Source organism: Pristiophorus japonicus, chromosome 6 (assembly GCF_044704955.1).
Source record: "Pristiophorus japonicus isolate sPriJap1 chromosome 6, sPriJap1.hap1, whole genome shotgun sequence".
In the NCBI taxonomy this organism is placed as follows: domain Eukaryota; kingdom Metazoa; phylum Chordata; class Chondrichthyes; family Pristiophoridae; genus Pristiophorus; species Pristiophorus japonicus.
Genome location: NC_091982.1, coordinates 224,387,791 through 224,402,227, shown reverse-complemented (window position 1 = coordinate 224,402,227; position 14,437 = coordinate 224,387,791).

The following is a 14,437-nucleotide window of genomic DNA, read 5'->3' as shown; positions in this document are numbered from 1 at the left end:
ATGCCTATGATGATGCCTCCATGATGTCGACTGAGCCTTCAATCCATCAGGCCCCGAGCTTTGAGCAGTCCCGAGCCTCCAAACGCATCCTCCACCGTGTCAGGAAGGGTGGCGGGGAGAGAAGTGGCGGGTGACCGGGGGGGGGAATGGAAAGAGAGAGCCTGGGGGGGGGGGAGCGGTAGAGAGAGAGCCTGGGGGGGAGAGAGAGAGCATGGGGGGAGGGGGGGGGAGAGAGAGAGAGCCTGGGGGGAGAGGGGGGCGAGAGAGAGAGGGCCTGGGGGAGGGGAGGGCAAGAGAGAGAGAGCCTGGGGGAAGGGGGGGGAAAGAGAGAGAGCCTGGGGAGAGGGGGGTGAGAGAGAGAGAGCCTGGGGGAATGGGGGGGGGGATGGAGAGAGAGAGAGCCTGGGGGGAGGGGGGAGAGAGAGAACCTGGGGGGAGGGGAGGGCGAGAGAGAGAGAGCCTGGGGGAAGTGGGGGGAGAGAGAGAGAGCCTGGGGAGAGGGGGGGTGAGAGAGAGAGAGCCTGGGGGAATGGGGGGGAGGGAGAGAGAGAGAGCCTGGGGGGAGGGAGGAGAGAGAGAGCCTGGGGGGAGGGGGGGGAGAGAGAGAGTCTGGGGGGGGGGAGGTGGGTGGAGAGAGAAAGCCTGGAGGGGGTGAAAGAGCCTGGGGGAGGGGATAGAGAGCCTGGGGGAAGGGGGGAGAGAGAGAGAGAGAGAGCCGGGTGCGGGGTGGGCGGAGAGAGAGCCTGGGGTGGGGGTGTGGTGGAGGGGAGAGAGGGAGAGAGCCTGGGGGGTGGGGGGGGGAGGTTGGGGAGAGACACGAGGATACGGGTGCAGGGTGGATCGGAGCGGAGAGAGGGAGCTCAGGGAAGACGGATCACATTCTTCCAATCCCCTACAAGGGACATTGTTGGAGTGGATGAAATCCAGAAGACACGACACTGTCACTATTCGCTTCATACCCAATAAACCTGTTAACAATCCATACACAATGCCCCATCTATGGCAGGGCGAGGGGTGGGTGGGGAGGGGGAGGGGGGGCTAAGGAGGGACTTCAGCTGGGGGAGGGATGTGTCCTTTCTGACTTCTGAAGTCAAAGTGGATCATGTTACAATGTGCAAAGTTAGACTGACAGATTCCATTTACACATTCCAGAGAAACTTCAGGGTGTGGCTTATCCTCCAAGGGAACCAATCAGCAATAGGTCATGTGATAATGGAGAGCCAATCAGAGAAATGGCTGCAATTCAGTTTGTACAAATAAATGTATCCATAAACTTTCCCATTACTTAAATATGGCCACCTAAATATCAGCTAATATATTCAATGTGCACCATCCTTTCTGGAAATTGGGCAGAAGCAAGGGGGGGGGGGCGGCGGGGAGGGGCGGGGGTGGGGGGAGTTTAAGTGAAAATGTTGTAAAAAAGAATTATGACATTTGCATAAATACTAACATCCAAAATGTGGTGTCCTATTTTCCCTACGCAAACGATAAAATGCTAATTTGCTGTCAGCAGTTGTTACTACCTTTCTGTGCAGTTGCTCCTAGTGTTGTGGAACAGGTCAGGAGGTCATGTCAGGAGCCTGTAAGGCTCAATAATGTGTACCCAAGTGACCCATAAAAGCAAAATGCTTGGGTTCCCCTACAGTAGATGTTTGTAAAAAAAATGATGCACTCTGGGGAGAAATAATTATCAAACTATTTGTGTTTATTTTTTTCTCTTAAGATTTAAACCCTATAAAAGTGGATTGAGAAATGTTAGCAAAATGTATTGTTTGAAATGTCAAATTTATTGTTGTTAAGACCAATAATGGGAAGGCTGTGCAAAATGATGGTATAGTGGAGGATCACTGAAAGGTGAATATTCTGAGAGTTCATGGACCTGAAACCTCAACTCTGTTTCTCTCTCCACAGCTGCTACCTGACCTGCCGAGTATTTCCAGCATTTTCTGTTTTTATTTCAGATTTCCAGCATCTGCAGTATTTTGCTTTGGGAATATTAACACCCATTTTGAACTGGTAGCAGTGAGGGTAAGGAAAGACTTGCCTTTTATCTCTTTCTTATTAATTAACTACACAGCTGGAAAGTTGAAACCACCCATTGGGGAATCCAACGTATGGAATTTAATAGCTAACTGGGACTTGTACACAAGTCTAAATGGGGAAAAAAAACATTACTACATCCATTAATGAGTTAATGCATTTGTAAGAAAAAGTGGATTAACCTCTCTGTTTTCTTTATTGATGCTGATAGTTTTGCTGTGTATTTTCAGCATATTCTGTTTTTTAAAATTTTAAATGAAAAAAATTAATCTACTCCTTTAAAACATGGTTGTGTTTTAAAACTTCAGGTGAATCCTGTATCGAAATTTGAGGGTTAGACTGTTACTTACACAACATAATATCCGAACACTTATTGCCCAGCTGAGTGTACAAATGACCTGCATGTGATTCTTTATCCCAATATGTGAAACGGAATAGAATATTGTCAATTCATACAGATATTCATAATTAGTTACTAGTTCTATTCCTGCTCTAGAACCTCTTATCATATTCACATTTTGATATATGACCGTGGTTAATTTTATAGGAGACTGTAAGGGATATAGCAGGCAAAGAGCAGACAGATAGATGGTCAAAACACAATCCTGAAGGTAGTGAACTAATCAGTATTAGGAGGGTCTGAGGAATAATTGCCTATGTATGTAACACTTGCTTATGTATGTATAGCACACTTATAACACATCAAAACTGTATGGTTAACCTTAGTAACACTTAACAAAACAGCCAAAGTCAGCAGTTGCAAACTTTGATTAGAAGTCTCTGAGGACGAGATAAGAACAGTTACTTCAGGCGACATATAGACTGTGGCGAATTGCAAATCATGGAACAACACAATAAACATATGATGGGAGATGGACAATTGCATGTACCACTCAGAGCCAGTCTGATAAGAGTCGACAAATCAATGTAACTCTGCTGATAGCAATAGACCTATCGATGATTTTGTAGGAGGGTAGCTCCTCTCCAAAACCTGTATAAATTATACTCGAAATCTCTTGTATTTTGAAGGTTTCACAATTGAACCCTCCCTTACATTTGCTTGAAATAAAGCCAGTTGAACCTAAGGTTTCGTTTGTTTAATTCCGTGGACCTTATATGGAAGGCGCAGGGCAAGGTGTCGATTACCTATGTCAGGTAGTCTGCACTGAGGAAGAGATGCCTTCCTTTTACCCCTACAACTGGTGCAGCGAGCAGGGCACAGACCCTCCAACCTGGATGATGTAACAGCTAGCAATGGCATTGAGTATGTTTTTGTACCACCTGCAGTTGTAGCATTGACGGGGAAGGAGGTAATCTGTATAAAGAACTAGAAGAGGGTAATGTGCAGATCAAAATTATAGCGAACCACGGAAGGCCAAAAGCCGAGGTTGGGGATAGGTGTATTGCTTGAAAAAGAAGGAATACAACTTAAAAAGGGGGGATGGTACCCCAGAATGTTTAGGAAAACTGGCCAGTGGGATAAAATGAAGACCAAGGGGGGTCTCTGAGATAAGGAGAAATGCTAGCAGGAAAGACGAAAAATAAAACCAACACTTCCTGTCGGAGTAACCAGATTAGGGAGGCAAGCAGTATTGTTAGTCCAGACGAATGTTAGAGGGGTCCAAAGACTTGGAAACAGTACACGGAATCTGGTAGAGGGATAAATGTACCCAGACGAAAAGTGTTTGCGATTAAGTTGCTGAAAAAACATAGGAGAAGCTGTATTTGGTGCGAATGTCTGTCTTTAAGTGAAAGTTTTCGTGTGGAAGCTTTCTTGACTGAAGACATAAGTGCTGGAAAAAACATTAAATTCACAAAGGACAGCTTGTTTTTATCAAAAGATAAAGTTATGCAACCTTGAAGCTAGACTGCTAAAAACAAAACAAATTGAACGTCTAATTTGGAAAAAAGTGTTTACGATTGTCTTATGAAGTTTAAATTAACAAATTCACGGAGACACAAGCCCTCCGTGTAAAATGTTTGTTAGATACAAAAACTAATTTGAAGAAAGGAGATTTAAATGGAAAAAGATGTAACTTACGAAATACTTGTTGATATTGGCTGTGAAAAAGATATTGGTTTAATTGGAGAGTAATTAACCAATGAAAGCTGAATTTTCATAATGGCCACAGTGAAATCTCGGTTTTGTTTCAAAGTGTGAATATTGGAAAAGAGATAAAAGACATCTATGTTGATAATGATTTTAAATTACGAGAAAGTTTCACTGCAGTAAAGGAGATTTAAATTTTGAGTTTGAAAACCTTTTCAAAATGGACGGTGCTTATTGAGGAAAAGTCCCAAACAGTCTAAACAAGCAGGAGAGGGTTTTAAAAATAACAAGGGGAAAAGATCTAAGCTATGCGAACTCAGCAAAGGAAGAAAATGGAACCGGCACAGAAGTTTTAGCTTTTGTGCCGAGAGAATAAAACACAAGATTTTCTCAGTGAACGGGACCTTAAAAAATGAAATGCTGGAATATATATAGCTTGTGTGAAAATATAATCAGTGTGGCAGTTTCCCTGATTGTGTTGATTATGATTTATAGAGCTAAGAAAAATAAGCCACAGTTGCCAGTACTTTATTTTAAATTGGATTTCAATAAACAAAATAGCTATTAAAAATGTGTGGTCTCATTTTAAAATCAATTAAAAAAAATCTTTGGCAATTATTTGAATTGGAAGTTTAGAAATAATTGAAGTTTAAAATGCTGTCTTTCCCGATGAGAATGTTTTATTTAAAGCTAATAATGACAGCTTTACTAATGACTTCTGCTGTTTTAACTAATTTCTAAGCAAGTTTGAAGGCACAAAGACTTGGGTAAAAATTCTGATATCGGGAAAGGTTTAAAAAATTACGTGAAGTCACGTAATGATGTCAGGCCTTCTTACAAACCTGTAAAGGAGTTAACCCTTTCCATTGACAGCTGTTTTATACTGGACATTATTAATTTGGGTTTCTTAATAAAAGAAATGAAAAAGCAAGGATGGCAGCCAGAAAACTCATCTGAGAGACAGAGGGAATGATGGGATAGTCACAATAAGAATAAAACGGAGAAAGCTTATGTAATAATACTCACCTGCTACAGAGGACAGATAAAAGATAATCGATACCCAAACAAAACAAATTCAAGAGTTAGAAGCTAAGATAAATAAGCTGGAAGAGATAAAAGATGGGACTAGACGGATAGTACAGTGCACAGCCATAGCAGAAAATGCAAAAATTGGAATTCCTCAAGCACGGGATGTTTAAAGACGGGCTACCGAAAAGTCCATCAAAAGATTATTAAATTGGGATTTAGAGTGCTGGGTGAAACTTTGGAGTGGGCAGAACACGTAGAGGAGTTAAAGTCAGAACAACGGGAGAAGATAGCAAAAATAGCAGCAGCGACGGCAGCAGCAGAGACGAAGGGGGAGGAGACACCCCGCGCAGCTCCCATGATATGTTCTAGCTGCAATAAGGGAGGCGGCGCAGGAAGGCGAGGCCCCCAACAGGCAAAGAAGGGAGCACCCTTTTGCAGTATGTGGATGATATCCTTATTGCCTCCAGTACAGAACAACAACACATACTAGCTGTAACCACAGTGCTAGGAGCTCGACAGAGTGCGGGATTAAAAAATAATCCTAGGAAGGTGCAGGTAGGAAGGAGCGAAGTAACATATCTAGGTACATAATATCACAAGGGAAGAGACAGATGCCTAAAGACAGAAAGGAAGCAATTCGATCAATGCCTAGGCCAGGAACCATGAAAGGGGCCAGGCAGGTACTAGGGTTATTCAACTACTGCAGAAAAAACAAGCTCTCAAGTGTTCCAGCCCTGGGATTACCCGACCAGAATAGGCCCTTTCACATCTATACCCACCACAGTAAAGATCATTACATGGGGACAGGAATGGGCCAGTGGCATAGTAATGTCAGGGCACATATCCAGCATACCTTAGTAGAATTGCTTAACACAGGAAGGCTAAAACCAGTATCCGACGTACGAAGGGCAAGGTGGGAAGCAATGCTCTTACCCCCCCCCCCCCCAACGGGACGGTAACAATAAAAGACTATTGTAACAACCCTGCAGGATGGATCATTACGCAGGGAAAGGAGCATCAGTGTAGCCCGACAGGAGAAGATGAGGGAAGTAGTCAGGCTTGAGGAGGCAGACATGGATCTATATGTAGATGGGTCTCGGCGCTATATCAAAGGGACATCAAGCCAGGTTAGAAGGGAAGGACGGCTAGAAGGGGCTGATCAGCTCGAGTGGCTGAATTGGTGGCTCTCACCAAGGCTCTGAGGCTGGCTAGGGGAAAAAGAGTAAACATCTATACAGACAGTTGGTATGCTTTTGGAGTAGTGCATGATTATATGATAGCCTGGAGTAGACGGGGATACATGACTTCAGGAGGAGGGACAATAAAACACTGATCAACATCAACAGGGAAACACATGGGCAGACGAGGCAGCCAAGCGGGTGGCGGAGACAGGCACACTGGCCGGGGAAGCCCAAGTCACAGGATCGGGCCTGAGGAAGTAAACATGCTTAAGGTACAGGGAGAAGCCACTCCACAGGAAAAGGAGGGGTGGAAGCAGAGAGGGGCTCAACCAGATACCAACGGGATACAAAGGAAAGATGGGAATGTGGTGGCCCCGGAATGCATCCAGGGGAGCCTACTAAATTTATACCACAGGTATGTCCATACAGGTAGAACCAACATGATAAGCTCGATGTCCAGATGCTGGTGGTGGAAGGGAATGGGTAGAGATATAGAGGACCACTGTAGAAGGTGCATGTCATGCACAAAATACAACTCAGGGGGGAAAGTAAAGCTCAGAATGGGACATCAGCCCCGACCGAAAGGACTCTGGGAAAACTTGCAGATAGATTTTACTGGACTGTTACCCAGCAACAAGGGGAAAACATAATGCCTAGTTATGGTGCCTTGATGGGGAGTGCCGCTATAGCTAGACTCAGATCAAGGTACACACTTCACAGGGAAGATAATGAAACAGGCCTGCGCTTTACTAGGGATCAAGCAAAAATGAGACTGCCAGAAGTCTTGGTTACAGGAAGCGAGGACGTAGGACCATATAAAGACAGGATACGGAGGTTTGTATGGAACTCTGTAAGCAGCTACATGACTTAAAAACATAGGCTAGAGATCAGCATGTAGTCAAGGACTTTGAGAACGACACTAAGGAACAGAAGGTCAAATACTCCAAAGGGACCAGAGGTACACATGTGCACCTGTGTAGTTATAAGGGGTATCGGCAAGTGGAAACACTGGACCCAGTTAAAAAAGCATGGTCACTAACTAACCGGTGAAGACCGGGAAATATTGTTTTTTTTGCAGAGTTCTGGTGCTCATGGGAACATCGTGGGGTAGAAACATAGAAAATAGATGCAGATGCAGGCCAATTGGCCCTTCGAGCCTGCACCACCATTCAATATGATCATGGCTGATCATGCAACTTCAGTACCCCATTCCTGCTTTCTCTCCATACCCCTTGATCCCTTTAGCCATAAGGGCCATATCTAACTCCCTTTTGAATATATCTAACGAAATGGCCTCAACAACTTTCTATGGTAGAGAATTCCACAGGTTCACAATTCTCTGAGTAAAGAAGTTTCTCCTCATCTCTGTCCTAAATGGCTTACCCCTTATCCTTAGACTGTGACCCCTGTTTCTGGACTTCCCCAACATCGGGAACATTCTTCCCGCATCTAACCAGTCCAATCCCGTCAGAATTTTATATGTTTCTATGAGATCCCCTTTCGTTTTTCTAAATTCCAGTGAATATAAGCCTAGTCGATCCAGTCTTTCTTCATATGTCAGTGCTGCCATCCCGGGAATCAGTCTGGTGAACCTTCGCTGCACTCCCTCAATAGCAAGAATATCCTTCCTTAGATTAGGAAACCAAAGCTGCATACAATATTCAAGGTGTGGCCTCACCAAGGTCCTGTACAACTGCAGTAAGACCTCCCTGCTCCTATACTCAAATCCCCTCGCTATGAAGGCCAACATGCCATTTGCCTTCTTCACCGCCTGCTGTACCTGCATGCCGAACTTTCAATGACTGATGTACCATGACACCCAGGTCTCGCAGCCTCATATCAAGGACGCAGCCTCATATCAAGGACAACAGGCTGAGGGATGGCAAGGCCTGTATTACAGGGACTCGGGTGACATTAGTTGTGATAAAGAATCAAAAACACTGATGGTGACGGACAGAGCAACAGTAGACTTAAATAACGGGCATAAAACAACATAACGAGGAAAGGAAACAACATTAGGGATGGGCCAGTAATACGGGACCAATAGTTCGCAGGAATAAGACCGTGATGTGTTTTATAATCAGGAGGGACAGAGATACTGCACTCGGGGGAAGGGGGTGCAGATTTCACTCAACATCTATGAATGGTGGTGGAGGGATATCTCCCGAGATAGACCCACCAACACGGCCCCACCCACTACTTTAGCAACAGTGAGCCCTACCAGGGCCTCGACCACCACACCCCCAGCACCACAAACATGTCCAACTATGAATGCTGGGGCAAAAGAGGGATTGATAAGGCAGACCAAGGATAAGATACACTTCGGGGTACGTTAGCGAGTAATTACTGTATTTCTAAATAACCATCTCCAACTTCTGCGGGTTAAACACTATACGCCTGTATAAAAACCTGACCTTGCGAGCACTTAAAACCCTGAATCAAAAACCATGAAGTTTAATGTGGAAAGAGGGTCAGGTAAAAAGCGGGACCGGGGAAAAAGAGGGATACTAGAAATGGTGTGCGGCGGGATACACGGCGGGATACGCGGCGGGATTTGCAGTGGTACACGGCGGGATATGCGGCGGGATATGCAGTGGTATACACGGCAGGATACGCGGCGCTAAACACTATAGATTATCGAGTTGATGCCCTAACACGAACCTTACAGGGATTGTTGGAGAGAAATGTAGGAGAAACTCACGTACGGTACCATGACAATCCAGCAATGTAACTGAAGAGAACAATAGTACTAAGAGTCTCAGCTTAAACGATTGTTATAAAAATAACCAAGTTGCTTTATGTCGAGATCCACTACGAATGATCAAAGATGACTGGGATATGACCAAGTGGACGGGTGCGCCTTGAGTATCACCCCCTAACACAGGACTACTAAATTATCGCTGTTCCACGAGGAAATGGAGATTGATGTGTGAGCACCATGACAACTGAAATGAAGAAAGGAACACCTCATGCACCATTATGGATATTGACTTCTGTTTTACTCCGCTTGACGAGACAGATATAAACGGGTTTATTGTAACCCCTGAACTAAAGGAGGAAACCATCGATGATGGACATTACCTGAGGAGGTTACGCGAAGGCCATTGGGCCGCAAGGAAAACCGATACTCGAACTGAATGAGGAACAAACTCAACTGAATTGGACACAATGAAAGAGAATTCGACAACATAGAGAAGACCCCAGGTGGAGGAAAGATAGAAAAACAGAGGATACCCCAGGCAGGGCAGAATTCGAACACTGAGAAAATGTTGGCTATTTAGCCGTGGTATAAGAGACTTTGGAATGCTGGACTCAATATACTGGTTGTAGTGCAAGGGAACCCATCTTGCTAGTATTATCCTGTAAAGACGTGTAACCAATGTAAGAGGCAGGCCCTAGCCTGTACTATAGTTAAAACATTGAATAAAGGGAATATAGACAGTCCGGCAGAAAGGACTTATTTAGTATAACCTTGACGGGAAAGCCAACAGGTTGGTCCTGCAGCTTGGGAAGTAGCGCTCCCCAGGCAAAAGGACAACCCTGGAAGCTCACCCAGGAGGAATTAATTGGGAAATGGCCTATCTTGGGCATTTGGCCAAGGGCCATAAGAGGGTATTTTAAGGGATATAGAATTGTAGCAGGCAAAGAGCAGACAGATAGGTGACTATAACGCAATGCTGAAGGTAGTGAATTAATTAGTATTAGGAGGGTCTGAGGAATAATTGCCTATGTATGTAACACTTGCTTATGTACGTATAGCACACTTATAACACATTAAAACTGTATGGTTAACCTTAGTAACACTTAACAAAACAGCCGAAGTCAGCAGTTGCAAATTTTGATTAGAAGTCTCTGAGGACGAGATAAGAAAGCCAGTATTTTGGAACAGTTACTTCAGGCGACATATAGACTGTGGCAAAGTGCAAATCATGGAACAACACAATGAACATATGATGGGAGATGGACAATTGCATGTACCACTCAGAGCCAGTCTGATAAGAGTCAACAAATCAATGTAACTCTGCTGATAGCAATAGATCTATCGATGATTTTGGAGGGTAGCTCCTCGCCAAAACCTGTATAAATTATACTCAAAACCTCTTGTATTTTGAAGGTTCCGCGAGTGAACTTGCATTTGCTTGAAATAAAGCCGGTTGAACCTAAGGTTCTGTTTGTTTGATTCCGTGGTCGTTATATGGAGAGCGATGGGCGAGGTGTCGACTTCCTATATCAGGTAGTCCGCCCCGAGGAAGAGAAGCCTTCCTTTTACCTCAACAGAGACTAACGTGTGCTGAATATATATTTTCAGGGTGACATCTCTGTGAAGAATGCTGATCAGCTGGATATTTGCAAAGAAGTGTCCTAGTTTCTCCCAGATAATGAATTCATTTGTAGGGTTGAATGTTTGAGTCGCCGATTTTAACTCCACGTGAATTCCGTACTCAGGCCCGAGTTAAAATTACAGTTGGGTCTCAATGATGTCATAGGCCTAAACATGCATACGTAAAGAAGGACCCTGTTGGCTCCAGGTGGTGTCCTTGCTGCCTACTCAGGAGAGCAGGTTTTTTTTTATTTCAAAATATACTTTATTCATATAAAAATTTGTACAGTACATTCAATAGCAGTTCAGTACATTTAGCTGCGGTCAGCAATCCCATACACTACATTTGGGTGCTGACGGCAGTTCTGTTCGATACATTTCCTTGCTTTTCAGTTCAAGTACAATTCGGTACAATACGGGATACATTGTAGTACATTCAACAAATTACATTACATGTGTCACTATACAGTACACGGAATGGGTGACGGTACATTTACATTTTTCTTTTCAACGTGCATTACGAAACAAACCTTGCATTGTACATGGCACTACATAGTTGTTTACAGATCATGGTGCTGCATGTACACAAAAAAGTTACAAGTACAGCCCGAGGGGAGTTTTGTACTGATTCCTGCCCCCGGGTTTACTATGGCAGAAGGGCTTTAAACTGTGGCCCTTCCCCACCGTGCCTTTGCGGCGACTGCACCAATTTTAAGTGCGTCCGTCAGCATGTAATCCTGGATCTTGGATTGCGCCAGTCTGCAACACACAGACGTGGACATCTCCTTGCTCTGGAAGACCAGCAAGTTTCGGCAAGACCAAAGAGCGTCTTTGACCGAGTTGATGGCCCTCCAGCAGCAGGTGATGTAAGTCTCGGTGTGTGTCCCTGGGAACAGCCCGTAGAGCACAGAGTCCTGTGTTACGGAACTGCTTGGGATGAACATCGACAGCAACCACTGCATCTCTTTCCAAACCTGCCTTGCGAAGTCGCAATCCTGAAGGAGATAGGTGACAGTTTTGTCCGCCCCGCAGCCGACTCGGGGCACCGTGCCGTGCTGCTGAGACATCGGCTGTGCATGAACGCTCTGACGGGTAAGACCCTCTTCACCGCCAACCAAGCTACGTCTTGGTGCTTGTGTGAAAGCTCTAGCGATGAGACATTCTGCCAAACGAGTTCGACAGTCCGCTCAGAGAACCATCCGACAGGGTCCACCCTCTTCCTTCTTTCGTAGGGTGTCCAGGACGTTACATGCTGACCACTGTTTTATGGCCTTGTAGTCAAAGGGGTTTTTTGTGAAAAACTTATCCACGAAGGACAGGCATGGTCCAACTGGTGGGGGCGTTTCGTGGCAGCGTGGCCAGGCCCATCCTTCGCAACAATGGGGACAGGTAGAACCTCAGCACGTAGTGACACTTGGTGTTTGCGTACTGAGGGTCTGTGCACAGCTTGATGCAGCTGCACACAAAGGTAGCCATCAGGATTAGGGCCACATTCGGAACATCCTTTCCTCCACTGTCCAGAGATTTGTACATTGTGTCTCTGCGGACACGTTCCATTTTGGACCTCCAGACAAAGTGGAAGACGGCCCGGGTACTCAGGAGAGCAGGTTAAAATTGCAGATGTTACGATCATGGGTTTTCGGACAGGTAAGAGCCAGTGCGATTTTAACTGCCCACCTGCCTAGTTTCTGTTGAGTAGGGTTAAAGTCGCCGCCATGTCTACTGTAAAGTGCAATTGCAGTGAATTTTCAGCAAGGCAGTTTTTCTGGCTGCCCCTTTGCAGCGCCCCATCACATACTACCTCCCCTAAAGAACACCTTATCGTTTGGAATTATTTATAAGTTTTTTTGGTGGAAGGATAATTGAAGCTTAATTCATTAGTATTAAAATGCCTTCAAGGGAAGCTTTTATTGTATATTCTGTTTTAGCCTATCCAATGATGCACATTTTGTTGCTAAGTTTGTGGTTTATTTATAAAGCTGCAAATAATTAAATGCTATGATTAAGATTTGATGGAGGTGCAGTTATGAAAGCTGCTTTGATAGACAGAACCCTAGTTACTGAAGACATTCATCTTTCCAGTGAGCCTGTTGCGATCGTCACTGACTGCACTTGCTGGTAGGCAAGAATAGTGGTAGACTTCTACAGACTCACTCGGTGAGTCCATGATATAATCCAAATAAGTGTCTGTTTAAATGGTTTGTTTGTTACTTTTAATCACAGTAACTGAACCTTGAGATTATTTAAATAAGTGCCTAGCTGGACAACAAATTGAATCCATGTGGTGACCAATATTCACCTAGCTTGGAAAGAAAAGGAACGCAAATATACCATGAGGAACACACCTTTTGTTTCTAAACAAAAACATTCTCAGGAGCCAAGGTTAAAATACTGTTTCAATTAATTGGGACATGAGCGGCAGGTCGGTGTCATAAAAGGCGAGTGGCCCTGGGAGCAGTGTGGAGGCATACCACTGCAAGGTACAGGGTGAGCTGGTGCAGGAGGGCGACAGAAGCGAAGAGGGCAACTGGATTGGACGTCAAGGTCCAGGTTGCTGATTGGAACATGGGCAGGTACAGCAGAAGCGGCGAGTGGTCGTGGAGCGACGCGATCGGGGCCCAGGAGAGACGTAAGTTTGGGGCCAGAAGAGGCGTGGGCCCAGGGGCACATGGGCCAGCCCACACTGCGATATGTGCGCGCACTAGGTCCGTGCAGCAGAGCTGGTCTCCAGTTGTCTTCGTTAATCCTTGCCACTTGACCAAGACCTAGCTCTATCAAGCCCATGTGGTGGCTGGTGTGCAACGGCCACCCCACATTAAAAAAATCCACGCACAGGCATCTTCCACCCTTCAGGATGTAGTTCAGGACCTGGAATATTAGGTCCTTCATTGAAACACCTGTGAACTCATCCCTTTTTGGCGTGGAAGCAAGTCACCCTCGATACGAGGGACGGCCTATGATGATGAGTAATTGGGAGAATTGTCTGAAACAGGAAGCCAAAAATATCTAGAATAAAAAAAGGGTAAACAAAACCAGTAACAATTTGGATACATTTCTGACAGACAGGGCTATTAAAAGATATCAGAGATAAGCGGGGTAAGTAGCCTGTAACTGTTGGAGCAGGCCCACTGGATGCAGATGGTAATTTCCACTCCTGTGTTCCTAAACAAACAGCTCTATGGCATGAGAGGCAAGGCATGGAAGGGTTATTTAAAGCATGTATGATGATACATTACGGGTAACCATGGTCTCCTGGAGTTTAATTCTCTTAAGCATTTCAGCTGTGGCTCAGTTGGTAGCACTCTTGCCTCTCCAGACTTGTGCACAAAAACCTAGGCTGACACGTCAGTGCAGTACTGAGTGAATGCTACACTATCAGAGGTGCCGTCTCTCAGATTGAGACGTTAAACTGAGGCCCCGTCTGCTCTCTCAGGTGGACGTAAAAGATCCCACGCCACTATTTCGAAGAGCATGGGAGTTATCCCCGGTGTCCTGGCCAATAGTTATCCCACAATCAACATCACTAAAACAGATTATCTGGTCATTAATACGTTGCTGTTTGTGGGGAGCTTGCTGTGCACAAATTGGCTGCTGCATTTCCTACAGTGACTACACTTCAAAAAGTTCTTCAATGACAAATTGCTTTGGGATGTTGTGAAAGGTGCTGTGTAAATGTAAGCCTTTCCTTTCTTTTTAAGAATCTTGAGTGCAAAAGCAAAATACTGTGGATGCTGGAATCTGAAACAGAAAATGCTGGAAATACTGCCTTCCCCAGGAGTTGGGTGGGTAGTGCGAGAAATTGGATTTTCTAATGCA